The 27,259-nt window shown below is 37.3% G+C and overlaps 1 protein-coding gene across 9 annotated transcripts in view; it reads right to left on the reverse strand.

Moving 5' to 3' along the window:
* The window catches only part of GCN2 (protein kinase family protein), a 389,262-nt gene that overhangs the window by 27,062 nt on the left and 334,941 nt on the right, over window positions 1–27,259 (reverse strand). The window lies entirely within an intron of this gene.

A 27,259-nucleotide genomic window follows, 5' to 3' on the forward strand; every position in this document is an offset into this window, starting at 1 on the left:
TTATAATCAAAATTGAAATTGCATAATCAAATTATGGAAGAGCGTTTTCAGCATAATGTTATATCTTTCTAAACATAAGGTGTAATTTTTGTATTTTATAAAGTAGGTCATAAGTTAGCCATGCAATCTTATATTTTGTGTAATGTGGGTGCAATGTTTTGTGTCATTGCAAGTAGGATATCAATAATGTCATTCAATTCTTGATAGGGGTTGATGTTAATATTATCTGTATGTCAGTCATGCTTGTTGTTACCAGCCCAACTCCACTTAGAACCCTTCCTACAGACCTCAGAGAAGCTACTGTCATACGAATATAAGCTCTAATAGGTGTGATTAAAGCAAGAATGGGGTGAACTCAGTTACCAAAGTGACTGGGAATGCTACTGCAATCCAAATATAAATATTCAGCTAACACAATGCAAAGGATGGATGAATTATTTTACCAATCACCTTTTTCATGAACCCATTTATTTAGAAATGAGTACTTCTGGGATTTGCATGTAATTTCACAGACTAAGTAAATCAACCATAAACCTGCAAGGTTTTTCTGCCAAGTAACTAAACACTATTTTGTAAGTTTTCTTTTGCCCAGTCAAAAAACAACTGAACACTGTGTGAGCTCACTAGATGCAGGATGACTTTAGTGAAGGAGCAATCATAGACAGAAACATCAAAAAAGCACTAAAATGTGTTGAGTAACATGGATCAGTTTCTGAAAGTGTAATTATATTGCCATTGTGATAGATACGTTCCAAATGCAGATTTGGAATCTCCTATAAATATGAGAGGAGGAGGCATGTCTCCTGAAGAGACATGTCTCCAAGGATTAATCATCATTTAATTAATATATATATTTCATAATAATAATAATGAGTATAATATGTGTGTGTGTGCGCGTGTGCATGCGCGTGCGCTAAGTCACAAGATTCAAGTTCTCGTTCTCATTCTCGTTCGAGTTCAACTACTATGAAGTTTAGATGAAGTTCGACAAGGTTAAAAAATTCAAAAAAAATCGACATTAAATTCGCTTTATATAATTTATTATAATATTTTAAAAATATAAGTATATCCAATAAATTATTAAAATAGTTTAAATTTTTTGTAATGCCCCCGTTTTTGGCCAGTTTGTGCAATTGGAGTTAGCTCATCATAGCGACCCTCGTGAGCTAACAAGGTGTTTTGGGGGTCTCAATTATGGACTTACTATTTTTAGTAAGTCTATCTTTGGCAGTTCCTATTTTTGACAGTGCAGTGGGTGGTTTGGTAGTTGGTCATCACCTGCAGTAAATAAGTTTAATAATTGCATGAGCTCTTATTTATCAATTATTAAGTTGCATTATTATAATAATGACTTTAAGAGATATTTCTAAAAAGTGTATTGGAAAGTTTCAAGTGTTGAGTTCTTTTGAGAAACTTCCACAATTTCTGAAGTAGAGATTTTTAGGAAACTTTGGCCAACGAAAGATTATAAATGAGAGCTCATTTATTTCATTGGAAAAAGCACATTTGATTATATATTTGCTTTTGTGCCTTTGTGGCTTTTTTCTAATTTTTGACCTGTGAGCCCTTGCTGAAGTATAAGGGTCTCGTTTGAGAAGTTCTTGGCAATTGTGCTAAAGTACACAATTGGCCAACATTCTCCTACTATATTTCTATGGCTAAGGAGAAGGATCTTGAATTATATATATTTTGCTCATATCATTTGGCTAGGGTTCTAAACAATTTTTGAGTTCTTTTCATTGACATTTGTGCTGAGGCATACACCTGTCATATCTCCTATTGTGATTACTGTGGTTAAGGAGACAGTTGTTGAGGAGTATTAGCTGAAGCTGGAGTACAACACTTAGCATTCAAAGTGAGTTTGTTTGTGAAGACTGCTAGAGGCAATTGTGACTTGGATACATGTGTGGCATTGTGTTCAGCTGGGAACCACATATCATTAGCAAGTCATGTTGGGCATTAGCTGTGGCCTACAAGGCATTATTCTCCTTTCTGTGATCACATGTGGAACTCACGGCTTCTGACTAAACACTTGACGTCTTACCTTCTGTCAGCTATTGACAATTGCGATGTAACAAGGGACTTCAACGTTGGACGTCGAGCCTAGGTGAGGCATGGAAGTTGGATACTAACAAACGGTTGTTGCATACTGGACATCAATCCCCTTGGCAGGGTTTGCGGTTGTGTTATAGCAAATCAGGTTTTCCAGTAATTAAGATTTGAACTTTTAGATTTTGTTGGGCGAATTCTGATAACCATGGATCAGTTGGGATTGGTAACGTGTATCTCCTTGGCATAACCAATCAATAGTTGCGGCATGCATATTAAAATCCACTTAGCACGCTGATAGTACATATAGAGGGCCGACTAAAGACTAGCAAATACGAATCAGATTCTATTTACTCAATTCAATTGCTTGGGTATGAATTTGAAATGCATTGTACTTGACCCTTGAATAAGAAATAAATAGGAGTCCTAATTTTGTATGCTCTCTCTCCACTTTGTTATCATTCATTCAAAAACAATACATACAAGATATCAAAGTTGTTCTCATTCAAAATTTAGTTCTAGACAACATTAAATATATTTGCATTTCCATTTACTTCACTAGAGAGTGGTTTGTCAAGTGTTTGACAAAATGCCAACAATCTGATTTGTGAGAAAAGTTGATGAAATCAGAGTTGTTCAAGTTATTGCCAAGTGAAGGTTTTTATAGTGGCATTAGAGCGGTTTCCTGCTAGCCTGCAAGAATTGGGCTCCAAATTGGTTGTTGGTGGTTAGTATGTGATCCATTATTTTCTATCATGGTTGACGAGAAGAGATTTGTGTCGGGTTGTAATGTCCCTTGTTGACCATGTCAGAAAATAGGAGTGTTATCCTTATCCTTACTCCTTATTTTCTCAAATATAGGGTTACTTCCTCAAATAATCAAGAGCTTATACAATATTACTCTACGTTATGATGCTTGCTGATATATTAATTTATTAAATATTCTGAATATTAATATTATATTATTGGTGGAGGTGTATATAGAACACGTTCTGACTCATCCTTAACTTCAAATATTCTTATCTTTGGTAATAAGAATGTTTTAACATTTTCCTCATATATTCAACGTAACTCAATTTGATGTCTTTGGCTCAAATATTCTTATCTTTGGTAATAAGAATGTTTTAACATTTTCCTCATATATTCAACGTAACTCAATTTGATGTCTTTGGCTAACTTATAATACACAATATCCTCTACCCATTCGAACGTCACATAGAAGGACACTATAATTGTTGGTTATTGTTTGACATTCCTCTTTCACATGTAATTCAATCCTAGCCGCTGAATGGTGTATGGTCTATTATATCTGCCACATACTTCCCTGAAGATTATCCAACTCTCTAGATTGCCATTATGTATATGTAATGTTCTTTGTAAGCTGCTGAAGGAGACACGATACCATTAAAGAAAATGGTTTAGAACATATTTGATATTGAATATCGATAATAAGATTAATTCTCTAACAATATGCTGATGAGGATATTAGATATATTGGTTGGGTCAATTTGTTAATTGGTCATTATAAAGTATTCTCTTCCTTTTATTTGCTGTTAACCCAAAATCCTTCTTCGTTGGTCTTCTTTGGCATTTGCGCGTACATATTGTCCTACCCATCACTGTCATCTGTAGTTTGTCTTTATTGTGCTGGGTATGTTGAGACCTCTGGATTTGCTTCTTTCCTTCGCCTATTATCTTGTGCTCTTCTTGCCTCCGTAGCTATTGACTGGGTGCTGAATTATGGCAGAGTCAATTCATATATCATCGCCTTTACAAAGATATAAGTGTTAGAAAATCATCATTGCTTGGAAACTATATTATATTTCCTACATTTTAACCTTCCAATTTCCACTGTGAGCATTTTTCCTTCCTTAGTTCCATTCATATCTGATAAATATCTATGTTCCTCCTCTATCCTTCAACGCACCTGCTGCCTGTAAAGTTTCTAGGTTGGATAATGATTACTTATCTCCTCCGTTATCATAAAGTCTCCCTCTTTTATTTATATGAATGCTTCATACTTCTAAGAGACACCTCTTGTCTCTTAATATAATCAAGTACGATTAATTAAGTCTTGAATATAATATCATTGTCTATTTCAAATTATAGATTATTATTATAATTTTATTATATTGATAATATATAATTTGTTAATCATTTGATTAATAATTAGATTGATTAGTATGTCATTCCTCCATTCAAATATGAAGATATTGTACTTTTAATAATATGGTTAAATATTAATAATACCTCTTAGTTTGATATTTATTTATTTAAATCTTTTATTAATAATATAATATTATAATATAATAATATATCATATTATTATTTATTATATTATTATATTATTATATTATTTATTCCTATCATGTTCTCTTATTAACACTAAATTTAATAAATTATAATATAATTTATTATTAGACTCCTTATGTTGTTCTTTATTATTATTTTTTAAAATTCTAAGGGGCAAAAATAGGGGACATGATAGTCCGCCCTTCCTCAAATTGCTTGTCATCAAGCAATTCAATATTTTCTCCTTGTGATTTGATCACAATCCTGCAACAATGATTTCAATTTTGGGATTAGATGGTTATAAATTTAAATTTAACTATTACAAGATTTAAATTTAACATACTAAGAATGATTTTAAAGAAAGGACTTATCTTGATGTAGTATAACACTTATCTAAGATCAATTTAAGAGAGGAACTTATCTTTATATACTGTGTGCTTCACGATCCTTCCTTGTCGTTCTTTGACCCATGACAAGTCTTGATTAGTAATCCTCATAAGTATTGGTAGAGACTTTATCTCTTCCAAAACCTTACGGATGCCTTTTTTCTTCTCTTCCAAATCCTTAAGGAAGACTTTGTCTTTCCTTTAGGCCTCACTGAGTATCCTTTTGGGACGTACTCATCTCTATGATCCCTAGGAGAGAGTTTATCTCATCCAAGGTCACTAGGGATATTCCTTTAGAAATATCCCTTGTTGTAGGTAGAAACTGTGTTTGCTGACTGGATTGTCGTCGGTGTTTCTATAGCCGACGGAGTGATTGTCGGCGATGTTTCTATAACCGATGGGATGATTGTCGTCGGTGTTTTTGTATTTTGTAGCCGACGGGTAAATAGTTTGTAGCCGACATAATGTTTGTGGCCGACGGACTCCTTCGGGAAGGTCCGACGGATAGTATTTATATCCCGTCCGGGATCATTGTAATTCATCAATAATCATTCATCACTCATCTTATCAAGCATAATGTAATGTCTGCATATGCGAATAATCTAAAGAGTTCTGCTCTTTGTGTGCATTTCTTAATTAACCTATGCGGTAAACATTTGGTGTCGTTGCCTTATGAACCTGGAAAGTGGGAAGAATGAAGATTAATGCCAAATCAACTTAACAAGGATCGAAATAAGGTCAAGAGAAAAGATGGAATCCGTACTGCGCAAGAAAATTTAATTCTGGCACAGCAAGCCGAACGCCAAAGGAGATTCCAGAAGATTGCTGACGGAAACTGCAATACGGAAGACTTGTTGGAGGAAACTCGACAGCGGGTGGAATTGGTGGAAGAAGCACGGGAAGAGTTTTTGAATTTGTGTTCGCTGAGGGAAGAGAATCCAGACAGAAGAGCATCAACTCGCACGGCTTGAAGTGCCGACGGAGCAAGAGTGTGGAGTGAACTCTTCGTCCGGGATATACTTCCGCAAGGGACAACTTCAGAACACCCTTCTTCACCAATGTTTGCAGCTGTTGAGTCCGCCGGTGTGGGAGAACAGTCCGCTGGTGTTGAAGTGCAGTCCGTCAGTGTGGGAGTGCAGACCGCCGATGTGGGAGTGCAGTCCGCCCGTGTGGGAGAACAATCCGGCGGTGTGGGAGTGCAGTCCGCCGATGTGGGATTGAACAGTGCCAGTATTGCAGGACCGAGCAACGTCTGTTTACAGAAACCAATCATGATGGTGGGACCGAAAGAGAAACTGCCGAAGTTTAATGACGATGGTACGACCGATCCCATTCAACATTGCAAAACATGTGAAATGATCTGGAGGGAAAATGGGATAATTGATGAAGAGGACTGGATGAGGCAATTTTCGGCAACCCTATAGGGTGTGGCAATTGATTGGTTTACTAGTACAGATCTGCAAAAGCTAGACAGTTGGAATAACATTAAAAAAGAGTTTCTGGCCGAATTTCAACTGTTGCATGATGATAATGAAATTGTAACAGAGATCTTCAATACCAAGCAAGGAAAGAACGAAACTGTTCGCGTTTACGCCAGGAAATTAAAAGACTTGATAAACAAAATGGAAAATAAGCCAGTGGATAGACTTCAGAAAAGATGGTTCGTGGAAGGCTTACGCTCGAAGTTGCGGAGGAAAATGAAAATTGTGCCATCGTTGTCATATATGAAAGCTTATAACAGAGCATTGGACCTCGAAAGTGAGCTGAAGACAAAGAAGAAGACGAAGACTAGCTCATCTGATTCGGATGACGATGAGCCTACCGGAGGTGATAGCAGCGACAATGAAGGCAACAATAAGAAGGTTCGTGCCCTATAGAAGGACATGATCCACATGATGAATGAGTTTAAAAACATGCAAAAGGAGCCAAAAGGCAGTGAGCTGTGGTGCACGGAGTGTAAGACCAACGGTCATACTAAAGGATCGTGTCCAAAGAACCAATTTTGTGACATTTGTCAGATCATGAGCCATTTGACAAAAGAGTGCCCCTTTAACATGAAGACAAGAGGATCTCCGCAGGTGCTTCTTACACAGGAGGCTTCCCCGTCGGGCAGTAGCGAAAATACGAATAGCGCAGGTGCCACATCCGGAGGGTACAAGAATAATAACAGAGGGCAAAATAACAACAATGCGAACAATAACAATAATAATGGAAGCCAAAGTCGAACCCAGTATGATGCAAACGGACAACCGATCGTTCAATGCAGAGCATGTAATTTGTGGGGTCATTTTGTACGAGATTGTACAGTGGCAAACACACCGAAATTATTATGTAGATGGTGCGGACTCGGCGACCGTGAAGATGCCAAGTGCCCAAAGTCTGGAGTAAACTTGATCACTGTTAGCACGGATGAAGAGGAGGTTCTGGCAATTACGCGGAAGCAAGTAAAACTGCCGGCGGAGGAAAAAAGAAAATTGGGGGAAGCGTAGGCAAAAATTGGAAAGGCATCGTCGGCAGGGACATCTCAGTTGAAGGACATCATCGACACCTTGGCAAGGAACTTTGCAGAAAAAAACATTGTACTACAGATCTTACAAACGGAGATATCGGTCAAAATAAGTGACCTCCTTCTCACAATGCCCCAGTTACGGACAACCATTCTGAATCATACACCATTTCCGAAAGCAACGGAGGACATAGGAAGGGACAGTAGTCCAACGATGACAACAGACCCAATGCTTCTGGCGCTCACGACAGGAAGGCATCCGGTGGTCGTTGAGATGGGGATTTTGGAAAATGTTTTGACAGACACAATTGTCGAAGGAGGGTCCAGCGTGAATGTGTTGCCGGAGGATACTTGGAAGAAGTTGGGAAAGCCGACGCTGTGGCCACCTACATTTCAGTTGCTCACAACAGACCAATATGGAATCAAACCGTTGGGAATCTTGAAAGCGCAACCGGTAACTATTGGAACGCAACCATTTTTATTAGATTTCGTAGTCATTCCATTGAAAAGAAAAGGATATGATGCTATTCTGGGACGGACTTGGTTGGTGCAAGCAAAAGTAAAACATGATTGGAAACGAAATACCCTATCAATGGAGCACAGAGGCAAAAGATTCATACTTGACTTGCACACACAAATGGTAGGTGAGGAGGCAGCATCGTCAGACTTGGAAGGTAAAGGCAACAGTGACGATGGAGGAAAGAGGAGAATGGAACCGAATGAAGGAGTATTGACACTAGAAGGAGGATCGAATGACGATGACCTAGACCTCGGTGAATGGCCTTTACCACTGGCAAATAGAAGACTACAAACTCTTTCCGAGTTGTAATATGCTAAGGGTCGACCAAAGTGAGGAAAAAGAGGAAAATGAGTGTCCGAAGGAATACAAAGAAGCAGATGACGCAAAGGAGGTTACGGCTGAAGAAGGGAACAACATACAATACAAACCCAAAAAAAAGAAAAATTCCATCATCCGGTACACGGTGAATGGACCGCACAAGAAGAAAAGAATGCATCGCACCATAAAATTAGTTAAAGGGTGCCGACAGAAACAAAATAATCTAGATGCGCGACGACCGCAGGCACAGTGGGTAATGGATGTGACACAAAATAGGCATAAGGCATGGCATGACAAACTCAATAGGTTTCAGCCGGGGCAGTTGGTACTCAAGTACGACGATCGGAATGAAGGCAAACAAGAAAGGTTTAAGGCAAGATGGGTTGGACTATATCAGATCCGGGAGGTCAGCAACAATCGAGTGATAAAGTTGGGGACGTTGGACGAGCAAGAGGTACCTCACGCAGTCAACAGATCCTATTGTGCTAGGAAGATGTCGTCGCCTTCACTGTCGCCTTCGCAGAATGATCAGATGATTCCCTTGTTGTCGTCGTTGCAGAATGACGACGCTTGGAGGCAAAATTGAGGTGCTGTTCATTTTTGTGCAAAAAAAAAAAAATTTGAGGTGGAGTCTGTTTGCATCCCCTGTGGACAGGATGCCTGTTGTCTACCTCGGCGATGGCTTCACTTCTTCAACCTCGGCATAGTATTATCCATCCGTGGGTTATTTTTTTGCAGGGTTACACTATGCTTCAAGGTGTGTTGAGTTTGGCAGAAGGAAGGTGCTAGGAAGTTTTATTATTAAAAAAAAAAAAAAAAATGACGACAGATTCAAGCAGTGTGGAATGAGTATCGGATATTGCCACAGGGAAGGGGAAGTATCAGTGATTGCCAGAAAGAGTGTGGAACCGGTAGAAAATGACAGAAATGGTGTGTTTCATGTTGCCACAGGACCTCGTAGGGGCGCTGCCCCTCGACCCCGTCGGAGGTGTTGCCCCTTGGACCCCCAGTCATTGTGGATATCAGTCGTGGGAGTTTGACTAGTTGAGAAGACTTGAAGCTGCTACAGGCATGGAGTGTTTGTGTACCAGAGGCATTGGGAGTAGGTGTTGGCCGAAAGGCTGTCTTGGTGGATGCATAGAGAGCTTGGGAGGAGTGGGTCATCCAAAAGGCAGTACAACGACACTTAGCTCAGTGGACCCAGTGTTGGAAGCAGAGAAAGCGACACGGGTGGCTATCAAGGTCAGCTTGAGGAGATAGTATTGTGTTAGCAGAGGCTACAGATGTAACGGGATGAATGTGGAAGTGATGTGACAGAAGCAGATTTTTTGTTGTAGTCATTTTGTTAATGTATTTTGTTTGTTAATTTATCTCAGATATTTTGTAATTGTCGTCCGGAGACGACTTTTTCTTTTGGGGGGGATGATCTCGTAGGTAGAAACTGTGTCTGCTGACTGGATTGTCGTCGGTGTTTTTGTAGCCGAAGGAGTGATTGTTGGCGGTGTTTCTGTAGCTGACGGGATGATTGTCGTCGGTGTTTCTATATTCTGTAGCCGACGGGTAAATAGTTTGTAGCAGACATAATGTTTGTGGCCGACGGACTCCTTCGGGAAGGTTCAGCGGACAGTATTTATATCCTGTTCGGGATCATTCTAATTCATCAATAATCATTCATCACTCATCTTATCAAGCATAATGTAATGTCTGCATATGCGAATAATCTAAAGAGTTTTGCTATTCGTGTGCATTTTTTAATTAACCTATGCGGTAAACATCCCTCTCTATTTAATCCTTAGGAGAGACTTTATCTCGTCTTCAGGCCTCTATGGGTATCCCTTTAGGATTATCCATCTCTATAATCCTTGAGAGAGATTTTATCTCTCCCTAAGGCCTCTATGGATATCCCTTTAGGATTATCCCTCTTTGCAATCCTTAGGAGAGACTTTATCTCATCCTAAGGCCTCTATGGATATCCCTTTAGGATTATCCATCTCTATAATCCTTGAGAGAGGCTTTATCTCTCTCTAAGGCCTCTATGGATATCCCTTTAGGATTATCCCTCTTTGTAACCCTTAGGAGAGACTTTATCTCATCCTAAGGCCTCTATGGATATCCCTTTAGGATTATCCATCTCTATAATTGTTGGGAGAGACTTTATCTCTTCCCAAGTCTCATAGTGGCTTAGTATCATACAATTCTCCTGAAGTTTTTCTACTTTCATGCCATAAAATTGTCAATACCATTCACACATTTTGGTGTTTCCTTTCTTAGACTATGGTGCTCTCTTACATGGTTCATCAACGTCTTCCAACGTGTTATTCCTTATATATATTTATTTTTTATCCTCTTTATGCTTCTCATTTGAACTAGCATCATCTTCCCTTACATTTGCACATATAACATATGCTTTTGTAATAATCATTAATTTGAAATAGTACACTAATGCTTTTCCATAGCTATCTTACATCTTCACATCTCTCATGATATCTTATTCTTTTAAATATTTGGTTTATCATTTTCTCCATCATAGATTTGTGTTCACTATTTTTCCACAGGATGGCAAGATCATGCTCTGATACCACTGTAATGTCCCTTGTTGACCATGTCAGAAAATAGGAGATGTTATCCTTATCCTTACTCCTTATTTTCTCAAATATAGGGATACTTCCTCAAATAATCAAGAGCTTATACAATATTGCTCTAGGTTATGATGCTTGCTGATATATTAATTTATTAAATATTCTGAGTATAAATATTATATTACTGGTGGAGGTGTTTATAGAACACATTCTGACTCATCCTTAACTTCAAATATTCTTATCTTTGGTAATAAGAATGTTTTAACATTTTCCTCATATAGTCTACGTAACTCAATTTGATGTCTTTGGCTAACTTATAATACACAATATCCTCTACCCATTCGAACGTCACATAGAAGGACACTATAATTGTTGGTTACCGTTTGACATTCCTCTTTCGCATGTAATTCAATCCTAGCCGCTGAATGGTGTATAGTCTATTATATCTGCTGCATACTTCCCTAAAGTTTATCCAACTCTCCAGATTGCCGTTATGTATATGTAATGTTCTTTGTAAGCTGCTGAAGGAGACACGATATCATTAAAGACAATGGTTCAAGAACATATTTGATATTGAATATCAATAATAAGATTAATTCTCTAACAGTATGCTGATGAGGATATTAGATATATTGGTTGGGTCACTTTGCTAACTGGTCATTATAAAGTATTCTCTTCCTTCTATTTTTTGTTAACCCAAAATCCTTCTTCGTTGGTCTTCTTTGGCATTTGCGAGTACATATTCTCCTATCCATCACCGTCATCTGTAGTTTGTCTTTATTGTGCTGGGTATGTTGTGACCTCCAGATCTGCTTCTTTCCTTCACTCATTATCTTGTTCTCTTCTTGCCTCCATAGCTATTGACTGGGTGCTGAATTATGGTAGAGTCAATTCATGTATCATCGCCTTTACAAAGATATAAGTGTTAGAAAATCATCATTGCTTGGAAACTATATTATATTTCCTACGTTTTAACCTTCCAATTTCCACTATGAGCATTTTTCCTTCCTTAGTTCCACTCATATCTGATAAATATCTATGTTCCTCCTCTATCCTTCAACGCACCTGCTGACTGTAAAGTTTCTAGGCTAGATAATGATTACTTATCTCCCCCCTTATCGTAAAGTCTCCCTCTTTTATTTATATGAATGCTTCATACTTCTAAGAGACACACCTCTTGTCTCTTTATATAATCAAGTATGATTAATTAAGTCTTGAATATAATATCATTGTCTATTTCAAATTATAGATTATTATTATAATTTTATTATATTGATAATATATAATTTGTTAATCATTTGATTAATAATTAGATTGATTAGTATGTCATTCCTCCATTCGAATATGAAGATACTGTACTTTTAATAATATGGTTAATATTAATAATACCTCTTAGTTTGATATTTATTTATTTAAATCTTTTATTAATAATATAATATTATAATATAATAATATATCATATTATTATATTATTTATTCCTATCATGTTCTCTTATTAACACTAAATTTAATAAATTATAATATAATTTATTATTAGACTCCTTATGTTGTTCTTTATCATTATTTTTTTTAAAATTCTAAGGCGCAAAATTAGGGGACATGACACGAGTATGCACTATACTCGAAGAGGATGTAATTCTCCTCCCAGAGAAGGAGAGCCTGAGATTCAGTTTGGTTCGGTTAGTACTCCGGGTGGTTCTGGTGGCACGGGACTATGACCCACAGATGCTGAGCTTGATAGAGATGCCCTGGAGGCATTTAGGAATATTGTAGCCGGGCAACAACAAATGAAAGATGTACTACAACAGTTGTCTAATACTCTGTAGTAGATAGCATTTCCTCGAGGACAGAGTAGGGAAGTCCTCTTAAAGCTATCATGAAGGTTTCCCATGATAGTGGAAGTCCTTTTAAAGCTATCATGCTAAGTTCTTTGTCATCAACTTGGCTTCCAATTGTTGCAAGTTGATCTTTTAACTCAGAGATTCTTAGAAAATAGGATGTGATTGACTCCCCATTATTCATTTTTATGTATAGGGGATCTTGCTTTAAAGTTAGCAGTCTACTAGTATTATTGATTTGAAACGTGTTTTTAATAGTAGAGAACATCTCAAATGTAGTTTGAAGACTGGATATAGAAGGGAGAATGCGATCCTTCATGGAGTCTATAATAATTTTCATGGCCTTGTTATTTCTTTTCCATGTCGTTTTATCTGGATCATTTTCAGGAATAGTTTTGTTTGATTCTATGTACTCTTCTAATTCCATTTCTCTAAGTATTATCATGACTCAAATTTTCCATGATGAAAAATTTGATACTCCCTCAAGTCTATCCTCTAATCTTATGTGATTAACCATTTTGATTTAGAGAATAAAAATTCTAATATTGAAATCTGAGATTTTTGTTTTATTTCTGAATAATAGAATTTCTTATCAGGATGGCTCTGATACCATGTTAATGCATAGGATATTTAATAGAAATAAACTATAATTTCAGACTATGATAAATCAGATTACTTGATATTAGATTGTGTATTGCAGATCTTCAACTTCAATAATCTGCGAATCTGCAAGAGATAGAGACCGCTAGGACTTCATATATGACTTGTGATTGATATATGATTAGTCCCCACCAATGCAATGATATATATACAATGAAGAGTCATGTTCCCATAGGGGCATGACTCTACGTGGCCAAAGGCCACCTAGGGTCATGACCCTATGTGAGCATAAGTACTCGATTACCTTTTAACAATAATGCAATTGCAAGTTAATGATCGACGGCACTAACATGCCCAATATAGATAATAACCAGTGCATGAAACCCGATATGAATCGGTGGCAGTAATATTAATTACACACATATCTATCTATCTATATATGCATATAAGCACATATGTGTATGTATATATATCTGTTATTCTTACTAGCAATATAATTCATAAAACCAGATTCAAATGTTCAATATTACTTTGACTGAAGCTATACTTCAATAGTTTGGGTATGAATTCGAAATGCATTATACTTGACCCTTGAATAAGAAATAAATTGGAGTCTTAATTTTGTATGCTCTCTTTCCACTTTGTTATCATTCATTCAAAAACAATAAAATACAAGATATCAAAGTTGCTCTCATTTGAAATTTAGTTCTAGACAACATTAAATATAGTTGCATTTCCATTTACTTCACTAGAGAGTGGTTTGTCAAGTGTTTGACAAAATGCCAACAATCTAATTTGTGAGAAGAGTTGGTGAAATCAGAGTTGTTCAAGTTATTGCCAAGTGAGAGTTTTTAGAATGGTATCAAAGCGGTTTTATGCTAGCCTACAGGAATTGGGCTCCAAATCAATTGTTAGTGGTTAGTATGTGATACATTATTTTCTATTTTGGCTGACGACAGGAGATTTGTGTCGAGTATGCACTATACCTGAAGAGGACGTAATTCTCCTCCCAAAGAAGGAGAGTCTGAAGTTTCGTTTGGTGCGGTTGGTAGTCCGAGTGGTTCTGGTGGCACTAGACTACAACCCACTGATGTTGAGGTTGATAGAGATGCCCTACTGACATTTAGGAATATTGCAGCTAAGCAACAACAAATGATACATGTACTGCAATAGTTATCTAATACTTTGCAACAGATAGCACTTCCTCGAGGACAGAGTAGGGAGAGAGGTCAAGATGTTTCTATTGGTTCTCATAGATCCTGAGTTGAGGATAGAACCTGAGATGGTGTTAGGTACAGAGATGCAGATCGGGTTCGCATTGAGGATCGTGGTGGTTCAGTTGACAGAGTTGACATACATATTGGCACTTGTGATGCGTTGCAGAGGCCCGCATTTCTGAGACCTGAGGTGGATGTGGTCAGTATTGAGTCTGAGGCCGCTCCTTTTGTTGATGAGGTGCTGCACACTTTATGAAGTGGGATGCTTTACCACACGCTGTTAAAAATCATTTGAATTTTGATAGATTTCTGACTCAGAAACGGGAGCATTCCAAAGCGAGGTTGGCACCTAAGAGACAACAACTTCAACAGACTGAGTTACAGCAAGTTGCCAGTAAGATGATGTTGGAGCACTTTGATGCTTCTGGGAGAGTTACAACTCGAGCTTGGATTCATAAGCTCAATACATATTTGGCTTTGCGTCCTATGTTAGAGGTGGATGCTATTAGATTTGGAGTGTTGCATTTGGATGGAATTTCCCATGACTAGTGGTACCATGGGTTAATTTCTTTGCGTCATGATCAGATCATTTCCTATTGGGAGTTTGTGGATCGCTTGATCAATAGATTTGATAGGAAGGATCTGAAAGTGTACTTCCGGGAGTTGGCTCAACTGAAGCAGTTTGGTGGAATAGAGAGTTACATCAGTGAGTTTTAGAGGCTTTCAGTCATGGTTTATGATATTTCGAAGCACAGACAAGTAATGTTATTTGTGGAGGGATTGACTGAGCCACTCTATGGATGGGTGAACTCATTGGACCCATCTTCTCTTCAGGTAGTGATGAGGAAGGCATGAGACTTGGAGTCCTCTTCTTGAAGCAAGGTTGCTTTGAAATCATCTCCTCTTCCAACCAATGATGTGCCCGCACCAGCTGTTGAGGACAAGGGTAAGTTAGTGGGGAGGTCTGATGATATTTCTAGAGAGGATTTGAGAAGGCGTTAGCTTTGCTTTTGGTGCAAGGGGCCTTTCTCTAAGGGTCATACTTGTTTGTTGATGGCGAAGGAAGCAGCCAATCATGGTATGTGGGTTTATACTGATGTAACTGAGGAGTCATCACAATAGCATGAAGATGCCGATGGAGATGATCACACTGATGATAAAGTTTATACTGTGATGAGTATTTATAGTTTATAGTTGGGTATTTATAGATAAATATCACATTTTATAAGTAAATACAAATAAAACTGTTTTTTAATTTTAAAATATTAAATATTTATTGATTTAGGAAATGTATTGGTAATTCAGTTTAACTTGACAAAAATAAATAAATAATAAATAAGAAAAAAAAACTTGAATTTATCACATTTAAGATTACACATAAATTTAAATAATAATGAATAAACTATATTTAATATTAATATTTTTTTTATTATCGATAAACAGCCAAAGCCTTGATTATATTAATTAAGATAAATAACATACAACATAATGTCTCCGTTCAAACGGGCACTGGTAGGAAAGAACGGAGAAGAAAACCTCCAGTCTTGCTCGGGATCGTGGTCCATTATTATTACAACATAAAAGGGGCATACCACAATAGAATTATTACATTTATTGTTACAATATAATGGACTTAATCCATGATATCACTAGATCTATTGCCTCTTATGTCATATGACAACCTGTTGCCTGAGGACCATACCAACCGATATTGTATGCTCCATCCATTGTTGAGTGATAAAATTGCTGATTCATTACTGACTTGATCAACATAATGTTTAGTAGTAACATATTCAATATCTTCCTGATTAGATAAACAATTAGATAACCTGGGAGGGATAAAAATAGACCGTTTCTTCTTTAACCAACCAAAATTACTCAAAACTATCCCCCTCATTCATTGTAAACAGCTTTGCCACATCCTACTTAATAAATTTATAGAGCATATTGTCAATATAACTCAGCATTGACATATATGGGAAATTCAAACCTTGAATGGCTACGCCAATACATTAAACTATTATTAAATTCAAAACTAGCTAAATGCTTACAAAGAAAACTGAGATGTTCCAATAATCCTCTTAATATAACTCTACTGCTAGACAAAAACAAAATTAAACGAACAGCTATACACTTAAAGAGAACCATATGCTGCTAACATCCTCCATTGATACCAAAAAAACTGAAGTCAAATTCAGCAGAAAGTAGTTCTACGAGGCCCGTCCGAGCATGCTGAAATTGAGATTAATTGCTGTAGAACAGAGTAATACTTGAATGGATAATCTATAAGAAATTACAATAACGAAATCAGTCAGAGCATTACCCATACATGCTTAAGAGAATTACCAGAGTTGATACTCTATATTCATGAAGATCAATCAATCAATCTGCAAAAATTGAACGAGGACTACCACATAGCAAACTTACTTGGGAATAGAGTTCATTGCTGAATCACCCATGATTGTTAAGATATTTGAATCAAAAAATCTAACTATTCTACTGTAATACCGATTGATACTCTTAAGTTTTCAATACAAATCCAATCATAAATACCTCAATCTTCCCAAACTATAATTAGAAAGGAGCAGACCCCATGAAGACCATAAAATTAACTATAAAAAGATGTGAAGCCCTTGCCGCGTAGCAATAACTCGAGGATGCCACAAATACTAATAATATCCATTTATATATTAAGATTAGAGTTATATACATGTTTGCAGAATCTTCTATATAAGGCCACTACTCTGACCCTCCTCTTTTTACAATACAAAGAACATACTATAGAGTCTTGTTACTAAAGCATAATCCCTAACGGGTAGGTAGAAAACCAATAGACACTATATAAGCTACTGACCATACAAAAGCTAAAACCCAAGATTATAACAAGATTATCTCAAAATTCCCTGCTGAAGAAACATCATTAGGCCAACATTCGACCAGCATCACAATACATAGTAGATAGATTTATCCACCAAAAACCAGAGCTATCTTACTAAAAACTTGACACACCTTATTTCTTACAAAACACCATAATGACTTCTGCAACATCATTAGGGTTTTCCGACTTAAAATGGGGAGGGAATTCAAAGGTGGATTTCTCCCTGCTAGACTTCTCGATATTGGGTGTACAAAAGTCCAATGCCTCTAGATTACCAAATCCAACCCCTAGATGAATGTATGTATTAAACAAACCAAGATAGTTGCTGAGCTAGTCAATTCCATTATCCATCCTAATTTTTCTCCATCTAAGAAGGAATTGAAAACAAGATTCCATTTTTGGCCATACCTCATTGAAGGCTACTCGGTCCCTTACTACCAGTGCAAGCTGCCTCGGTATATTTCCCACAACAAGGCTCCCTGGTGGGTGGTTCATGTACATTTCAAGAAGTGGCACTCTTAACATCTCGTCCAAGCTCATAACTGCTTCTATCAAGCCATGGTATCAAATGGGATCAAAGATATTCAAACATAGTTTCACTATGTCCCATTTGTTTATCCTAGCTTTCGCCATACACCCGATGAAGGTCCTGATAATGTCGCTATTCGTCCTCCAAGTAAAATTGTATTTGAAGAAACCCTCTCCTCTTGCCCTGTTGATCGCAATATGTGTCATTTCGTCAACCGGCCTCAACACCCTGTTCCATCTTTCTGGTTTAATATTGCCTTGGAAGGCCATGGTGCGGACTTTTGAGGTATGGAAAACACATATGAATGTATCCATCTTACGACGACAACATACGCAATGACAAAGACTTAACAAGACCAAAAGAAAAGGAACAAAACAAAATCCCCTCGAAGCCTCTAGAAACACCTTGATATTTCCTCCAATGTCTTAGTGGCTTGACGTCACTCAAATGAAATCATACCACAGACAGCCCTTCAAAAGGTACCATAGCACCAGGAGTAACAAAGAGACCCCTCTTATACTATTAATGATGATGAACCGATCTGAAAATTAAACATAACATGCATTACATAACTGGGATCGGATTAAGAGATCCTGCAAAATATGTTAAGGGAATATATCTAAGAGCTAAAAAAACTTAAACTTATATCCGCTAGCCTAACTAATATACCATCGATGGTGACTAAATATGCTCACTATATTATGTTACACTTCCCTTTGCTACATTTATTGTTGGATAGAAGCATTATCACTTACTCTCCATTATGAAAATTCCATTATTTTTAAAAGGCCAAAGCTAGTGATCAAGGAACTAAAAATAAAATAAAAACTATAATTGGAGGTGTTTATAACATATCTTTGATAACCAAGGAGTTAACACCATTAGCTCCCTCATTTGCTAAATAATCCACCTTTTGATAACCTTCTCGATAAATGTGACATATCCAGATCTTTGCAAACCAATCTAGGAGCCCAAAAACTTGTTCCAACTTGAATTAAGGACCCAGTTGGGGGTTGCTCATTTCCTTATTGCATTTAAGACAATTTGCAAGTCACCTTCAATGACGATATTTGATAATCCTAACTTTTGACATAACTGCAGGCCTTTTTCTAGTGCTTCGAGTTCTGCCAGGTTGTTGGAAGTAGGATGAATAGACATGGCTTTTTTGGCAATCCATTTACCTGTATCGTCATTAATGATACAACCAATACCTGCTATTCCAGGGTTGCCTCTAGCAACAACCCCATCAAAATTAAGTTTTGCCCATCCCTTCAGAGGGGGGGACCATTTACATGTTTCCTTTGCCTCCTTGCTTTTCTTAAAATAGACAAGTGGAGGATTAATCAAGTTCAACCAATTCTTCTTCATGTGACCATCCCAAATAGAAAAGGAGCCCTCTTCTTTTCTGGAATTCCTAAGATGGGAGTTAGCTGTTTCAACTATGCTAGCTTCTATTTTTAGTAATAATTCTTCTGGCTTTAACTCTGAACCATAGAAAATTCTTCTATTCCTTTCTTTCCAAACTTCCCATACCAGGATAGAAGGACTAACTGTAAATGCCTTTACATAGGTTGGTGGGCCATCCCTTGAGGAGATCAATAAATGATTTAGGCAATGGCGTAGACCAACCTAACATATATCTAAGCCATTCCCAACATGCTTGGGAAAATGGACAGTTGTATAATAGGTGATCAGAGTCCTCACTATTTTTCTTACATAAAACACACCTAGAAGGTCCTTCAAAGCCTAGTTTACGGAATCTATCTGCTGTCAAAAGCTTGTTTTGGAATGCCAGTCATAAGAAAAATCTTGCCTTTGGCAAACAAGCGGGTTCCCAGCAAAGTTTAAGTGGAATTTCCACTTCATCCCATCTTTGTGAGTGTATCAATGCTTTATATCCATTTTTCACACTATATTGGCCATTATTCGAAGCCGCCCAAATAAGCTTATCATTTCTCTCTTCGTAACTTGTGTTGTCTCTTCGTATGCCTTTACTGCAGCTGGGTCCAAATCTATGTCCTCCAGAGATTTCCATATCCATCTTGAAGCTCCTTCCTTCGTGATCTTTGTCTTGTAATTACTGGCTTTGCTGCCTCGCAAATTGATTAATTTTTCTTTGAGTTCCACGGTGATGAGACTATTGTCTAAAGGAGGATGCCCATCCCAAGAGTCCTCCTAGAATAGGGCCTCATCGCCCTTACCGACATTCCAAGTTAGATATTTGCTAATGAGATGGCGACACTTAATCATAAAGTTCCAGCTCTCTGACCCTTTAGGAAGGGTCTTCATTCTAAAAATTAATAGAGGATCATCAGCATTAAGATACTTATTACACATAATCTTTGCCCACTTATGTTCTCTTTCCTCAAAGAGGCGCCAAATTAATTTAGCCCCTAATGCTTCATCTTGCCATTGCAAATTCTTAACACCTAACCCTCCCATATCCTTAGGTTTGCATATGTTTTCCCATTTTATGTCGGGATGGCTGACAAAATAGAGCTTATTTTAATGTTCTTGCCAGCTTTTGAGAGCCATTTGACTTTCCAACTTCCAATCCTAGCATCCAGTTTCTCCAAAGTAGTATTCCATGCCTTACTGGACTTCACACCTTTCTCTAACTCAATGCCCAGATACTTGCATGGGAACAAACCTTTTTTGTATCCTATGATTTGAAAGATTTGGTTTTCTATCTTTGGATCCGTATTCAAAAAATAAATCTCAGATTTCAAATCATTAACTTTCTGTCCGAAAGCTTTCATGTATAGCTCTATTAAGGATTTTAACGCAAGTGCCTCTTTTACAGAGCTTTGGCTAGGCAAAAACGTATCATTTGCGTATTGCTGATGTGTAATATTAGGCATATTCCTTGTGACAGTAATGCCTTTAATCTTCTGAATATTGTAAGCCTCAGTGAGTGCTCTCCCAAAGGCTTCAGCCATAATTATATAGAGGGAAGGAGAAAGAGTGTCTCCTTGTCTAATACCTTTAGAAGTTTTGAAAAAACCTTCAAGGGTCCCATTAATAAGCACTGAAATTTTAGTAGATGATATGCATTTAAACATAAGGTTAATCCATTGCTGAGAAAAGCCGAAAGCTTCTAAGGTCTTACAAAGAAATCCCCAATCGACCTTATGGTAGGCTTTTTGGATTTCAAGCTTCATGAACATGCATGCTTCTTTATTCTTGTAAGCAGAATGAATAGTTTCTTGGATGGTGAGAATGCCATTAAGAATGGAAATACCCGGAACAAAACCTGTTTGTTCCTCCGATATAATTTTTGGAAGGATGCTTTTTAATCTATTTGCTAATATAAATTCTTTTATAAATAGTATTACATAGCGCGATAGGTCTAAAATCTCCTGGACTCTTAGGCTCAGCCTTTTTGGGGATCAGAGTGAGAAAGGAATAATTGATTTCTGATAATAGAGTTCCACCATTCCTTGATGCTTCAATGGCTTTCCAAAGGTCTAGACCAATGATATCCCAACATTTTTGAAAAAAGGCCTAAAAGCTGTCTGGACTTGGTGATTTAACAGGGTTCAAATTAAATACGACTGATCTAACTTCTTCCGATGTAATAGGTTTATTCAGAGCTTTATTATCTTCAGCTGTGACAATTTTGGGGATTACTTTGAGCAGATTAGATTGGGCTTCTTTGTTTGACCCCTCAAAATTGTTTAGTATTTTATGGAAATGATCTACAAAAGTTTCTGTGATTTCATTTGGTTCTTCAGTTAAGATACCCATACGGTTTTTAATGCTAGATATTTTATTCTTGACTCTGTTATAGAGGGTAGAGTTATGGAAAAAATTTGCGTTCCGATTCGCCTCATCTAGCCATCTCTCTCGTGACTTTTGTCTCCAAAAAATTTCCTCTTGGATAATATATCCTCTTGTTTGGCGAGTAATTCTTTTTCTAATAAATAGCTATCATTATTCATACCATTTTTAATTACTTCTAAATTTAAATCCTTTAGTCTTTCTTCAATATTGATTTTTTCTTTAAAAATGTTATTAAAGTGTTCTTTATTCCATTTGAGAATCTTCTCCTTAAGCATCTTCATTTTGGAGACAAAAATAAACATCTTAGATCCTTCAAAATTACCTTGCGACCATCATTCTTTAATATTTCCTAAAAAGCTAGAATCTAAAAACCACATTTTTTCACATTTAAACGGGTTCCTAGAAGGTTTATGGGGCTGAGAGAATTTAATTCTAACTGGGAAATTATCTGACCCAGCAATCGGCAGAACAAAAGATTGGATATTGAAATTATTTACATCCAAATCTCCTTTAATGAAAAACCTATCTAATTTCTCAGCAATATAAGCAAAATCCTTCCGTTTGTTATTCCATGTAAAATTCCTATTAATGAGTGGAATATCAATCAAATTATGAAAGTCACACTACTTTTTAAATTCTTTAGATGATTGTGAGATCTGTTGAACTCCACCTATTTTTTTGTCTAAGTTTAAGATAGTATTGAAGTCTCCACCTAGTAAGATCAAACTGTTGTTATATTCATTCATAAATGTGTTGATTTCTTCCCAAACTAATTTTTTCTCTATAGTACTTTTTGGACCATAAACATTGATTATAATAAAATTGAGATTGGCTTTCAAACTTTGGACTCTACAACTAATCCAATTATTATTTATGTTTAAAATATCTAATATAACTTTCATAGGATTCCAGATGAATCCTAAACACCCTGATGCACCTAAATACTCTTGAAGCATGATACTCTAGATGCCTAACTTCTTGCCTAATTTAGTTCCTTCTAGCTTATTTAATTTTGTTTCCTATATTAAAATAATTTCAGATTCAAATAATTTTAGATTTTGTTTTAGTAGTCTTTTCCTACGAAGGGCATTTAAACCCCTAACATTCCATGTTGCAATCTTCATGAATCCTTCAAAAGGGACTTCCCCTTCCCATTGTTAAATATCAGATCTATCTTTTGCTATTCTCTGTTTTGACTGTCCGCTTCCCTAAGTTCTTTCATAGATTTCCTTCCTCTTTTAGCATTCAATTTGCCGCACTTATGTGAGTTTAAACCTTCTTGATTCATCTGAATCCCAAGTTGCTACATGTTCTTTTCTGCATTTTGAGCAACTGCCAACTTGCTGCTATCTTTTTCTTTCATATCTTCATTTTCCAGTTCCCTTAAAATTTGATTTATTATGCTTGACTGATTATTCATTTCTGAATCTGCACATTTTATGCTGTCATTTCCCATAGCCTTCTCCCTTGGCTCTATATATGTTCCATTTTCACATATCTGAGATTGACTCTTTATCTTTATCCTCATTCTCAATGTTCATCAGATCTCTTTTCAAGTCTTCACATGTATACTTGTCTCCATCTAATTTGAGTAGTTTATGAATTAAAGCTTCTCTCTGAGCTTCAGTGCTGTTGTCAATATTCTCAAAAACTAAACACTTGGATTAGTTCCTCGGTTAATAGATCAAGGTTATCTTCTTCCGTCTTTGATATACTCATGTTTTCCGCTTCTTTTTCCCAAGTAGTGTCCCTATTTAAGAAATCATGAAACTCTTTTGAGAGTGTTTGTTCTCCTCTATTCAGTTCACTGTTCTTATCCTTTTGATTGCTGGCTGGGATAGATGGTGAGCTGATTGAAGATGAAGGAGTCTACCAAAATTTGAATAACTTGTTGGATGCCTCTTTGATGGGTGTTATTGTTCTGTCCTCTATATCATGCGAGTGGTATTGCTCAGATTTAATATCCTTAGTTGGGGTTTTTGGTTCCCCTTCACCTCCTGCTTTCAATTCAAATAAAAGCAAGTTCTCTACATCCTCTAAACTGTCCTTTTTGGATCTGATTGATGCCTCTGTTTTCTGTACTTCTACGATGTCTCTATATTTGGCTTCTTCACATAATAGGCCTAAACTTTTATCCATAGTATCTTTTCTGTTGTTTATTTTTAATCGCTGGTTCTTTATATCAATGATGCTAGACTTTCCCTTTCCCATATCTTTGGATTTCGGCTGTCCATCAAAGTGTTGTAATTTTGTGCCCCCAATGATCTCTATGCCTTTACCTTCTTCTGCAATCTTACTCTCTCCTTTACTGCTGTTTGATATTCTCTGTTTCTTTTTAGTAGACCTCTGCTTTTCTATTGACTTGTCTGCTTGTTTAGATCCTAGATCCTTCTTATTATCAGCCTCTACCCCTGAGCTAAGATTCAATCTTTCTGCTAATACAATCTCCATCTTCCCTCTATTGTCTGCCTTTTTTGTATATGTAGGTTCTGAGGGAATCTTCATGTTCTGATAAGAATGTATAGACTTCTTATTATCCAAGATTATTTGACACATTCTAATTTTCCTAATTCTCATCATCGGAAACTCACTATTGAAATCTGCAGTAAGTGGCAATGTCTTGAATCTGATCTTCCTATTATCATCTAATCTTATTATTTCCGATATTTTACTGTCATAGCCATGCAAATTTAGGTTATATGTTGCTCTGTTTGTAATTACTTTTCTTTGCATAGAACCTGATAGATTAATCTTACTTTTGATGAGCATTTTCACGTTCTTACAACATTGAAAAGAGGAATCTATGCCTATTAGATCTCCTATAGAAGATCCTAATTTCCTAAGTATCTCTATTTGAAGCAGCTCAGGGGGCAAAGATTGTATTATAAACCAAGTTGGTAACATGAAATCTAACCCTTCTTTCCTACAATCCGGGAACCATTCTACAAATTTAACAACGTATCCTCTAAAAAAACACTCAGAAACAAAAATAAAGTCTTTTTTAACATATTCATCCTTACAATGCAAATAAAGTATTCTATCTAAAAAGTAAGAAATACTTACCTGCTCCTCGCAATTTTCCTCTAGCCAGTTAGTGAGACTGAGTAATTCTCTCTTAGGACCATTCCAAAAGGCAAATACTCTGACCTTTTGACATTCATGCCATCTGTCTTCACTTTCCTAGTTACTGATAATAGTGATATTTTGTTCAAGAATTGGAGGAGCTAGGGTAACGGAAGGACTACTGGGCTTCGAAGGACCATGAAAATTTGTAGCCACGAATCTCTGGTGTGGGGGAATATATGATCCAGGATAAGTGTCTAATGATGGAGTATAAGGGAGCCCTAGCCTATTGGGACGATTCAAAGGATAATGGATTTGATCTACGGCCTCATTTGTGCAAAACCCTATTTGTTTACGAAATAATTCATTGAAGTTTGAACGGGCATACTTAGTGAGATTAAAAACCCTAATCTGGTTGTCCAAACTAGCAGCAGAAAAAATAATTGGCTATGATCTTAGTAGCCCCAACGAACCTAAAGGTCTGAGAGGAGATTCGAGCTTGGAGCGGCTATACTGAGGTAGGCTGTCCAGTTGCCTTCTTCTCTCCTCCCGCTGTGAGTTATTGGATCCGGGAACACTAAATGTTGTCCTTGATGTTCCTTATCCTCAAATTTCTCTAGAGTGGAGAATTTATTTGCAATTTTGACCGCATAATCTAGCCTTGCCATGTCGTTTTGGGCAAGGAGACACTGTGCCTTGATCCTGGAATTCAAATTCATTTTGGGGTAGTTGTTCTTCGAAAACTGTGAACTAGGGTTTTCCAAATTATTTTTGTGACCGATCGACCGACCTCCTTTTTTCACATTTCTAAGTGAATTCGCCATATTTATAGGTTTTCCATAAAAAATATTAATATTTAGATATAAAATTAATACACTTAAGAATAATAATAATTTATCTTTCATACTAAATAAATTAGAAAAATTATAACATACGAAGCAAAAATACAAATTATAAAACTATAAAATAAACATTAAACATTAATGAAAAACCAAATGTTGATCAAACAATTACAAACACAAAAGTTTTCAGTAGAATGGAGCAATTGCACAACAAGCCCTAAAATTCACCCTCGACAGTAGAATGGAGCTCGACGATCATAGTTTTGGTATGAACGAGAATCTTTGCTAAAACAGGATGAATGGGAATGATTGCTAACCCTCAATAATTTCCTTATAGTACAAACTGATATTGCCGAGATTGCTTTGAGTTTGAGTTCGCCTTCGGGATATTACAGTGGTATCAAAGCAATTGCTTTCGAGTCAAGATCCCCTTGGGGAAGTGATTACCTTCAGGTTGAGATCCCCTTCAGGTCGAGATCCCCTTCGGATTGAGTTCCCCTTCGGGTCGAGACTCCCTTCGGATTGAGTTCCCCTTCGGATCTAGATCCCCTCTGGGTCTAAATTCCCTTTGGACCAAGTTTCCCCTTTGGATCAATTTCCCCTTCGGACTGACATTCCCTTCGGATCAAGACCCCCTTCGGATTGAGGTTTCCTTTGGATCAAGATTGCCTCTGAAGAAAGATCCCCTTCGGGATGAAATTCCCTTCAGGCCGAGATTGGCTTCAGGTTGAGATTGCTTTTAGGCTAAGTTCGTCTTTGGGAAATTACAATATGGTGTTCTGAAGAAGTGCTTGAGGTGAGCCAAGTCATGAGGCGGATTTGTGTCAAGTGACTAAAGAGGTAGTTGTGTGGGATGACTTGAAGAGGTGGGTCGTGATGGATGGCAAGAAGTAGTATCTTGTGGTGTATGACTGAAATGGGTGAACAGATTCATAGGTAAAGCTATGGTGACGTCGCTGAGTTGTAAATGGAGTACACCGTCCAAGGGATTGGGTGAATCGTGGAGCTAACGGATGATACTCAATAGGTATGCATTGCAAAGGAGTCTACTGAGTAAGATTGCATGCGTGCATGAAGGGCTCGTTTGAGTGCAATTGATGCATGAGTAACAAGGTGTTCATCAACAGGGCATGTAGACATAGACATGGTATCAAGGTAGTCAAGGCTCGGTGTTTGGATTTAGTGTTTGGCTAAGTCAGTCAACACTTTCGTGGAGAATAGGGTTAGTGCTTTAAGGTTCACGACAAGCTCGGCGAGACCAACATGAGATAGTAAGTTGGACTTGAGGACTCAAGGGTTGTTCCGAGGTGCTATGGTCGTACCAAGTATGCTAAGGTTGTGTGCATAGTGGACAAGGGAGGACTCATTGGTCTAAGTCACTTAGGGTGGATTCATGGTTCAGCGAAGGATTCATGGGGAGTCTCGATGCAATGGTGCAGTGCATTGCCTGGGTAGCATGCATAGTTCAGAAAGGGGAGCTATGGTAGTTCTGGGCATTCATGGAGTGGCACAATGGTGACTAAGGGTGATCAAGAGACTCGGGGAGTTGTGATTACATTCAGCTAGTGTTGGAGTAAGGTTGTCTTATGGAGGACGCCGAGACAAAGACACGTAGGGCTATGTAAGGGGTTCAACTTGGGTTTGAACAGAAGTAGAGCTTGGAGCGCGAGGATGCATGCAAGGTGCAGGAAAAGGGAGTAAAACCATGGTGGTTTGACATGCACTTCTATTCCATAGGGGTGTATGTTAAGGCAATCGGGTGTGTGGGCACTTGATGAAGATTGCGGGGTTAAGGTGTAGTTTGCGTGAACGAAAATAGCTAGACCATAAGGGGAGTCACCAATAGTGATCATTAGTGC

Source organism: Cupressus sempervirens, chromosome 5 (genome assembly GCF_028749045.1).
Source record: "Cupressus sempervirens isolate cs-2001-9-10 chromosome 5, ASM2874904v1, whole genome shotgun sequence".
NCBI lineage: Eukaryota > Viridiplantae > Streptophyta > Pinopsida > Cupressales > Cupressaceae > Cupressus > Cupressus sempervirens.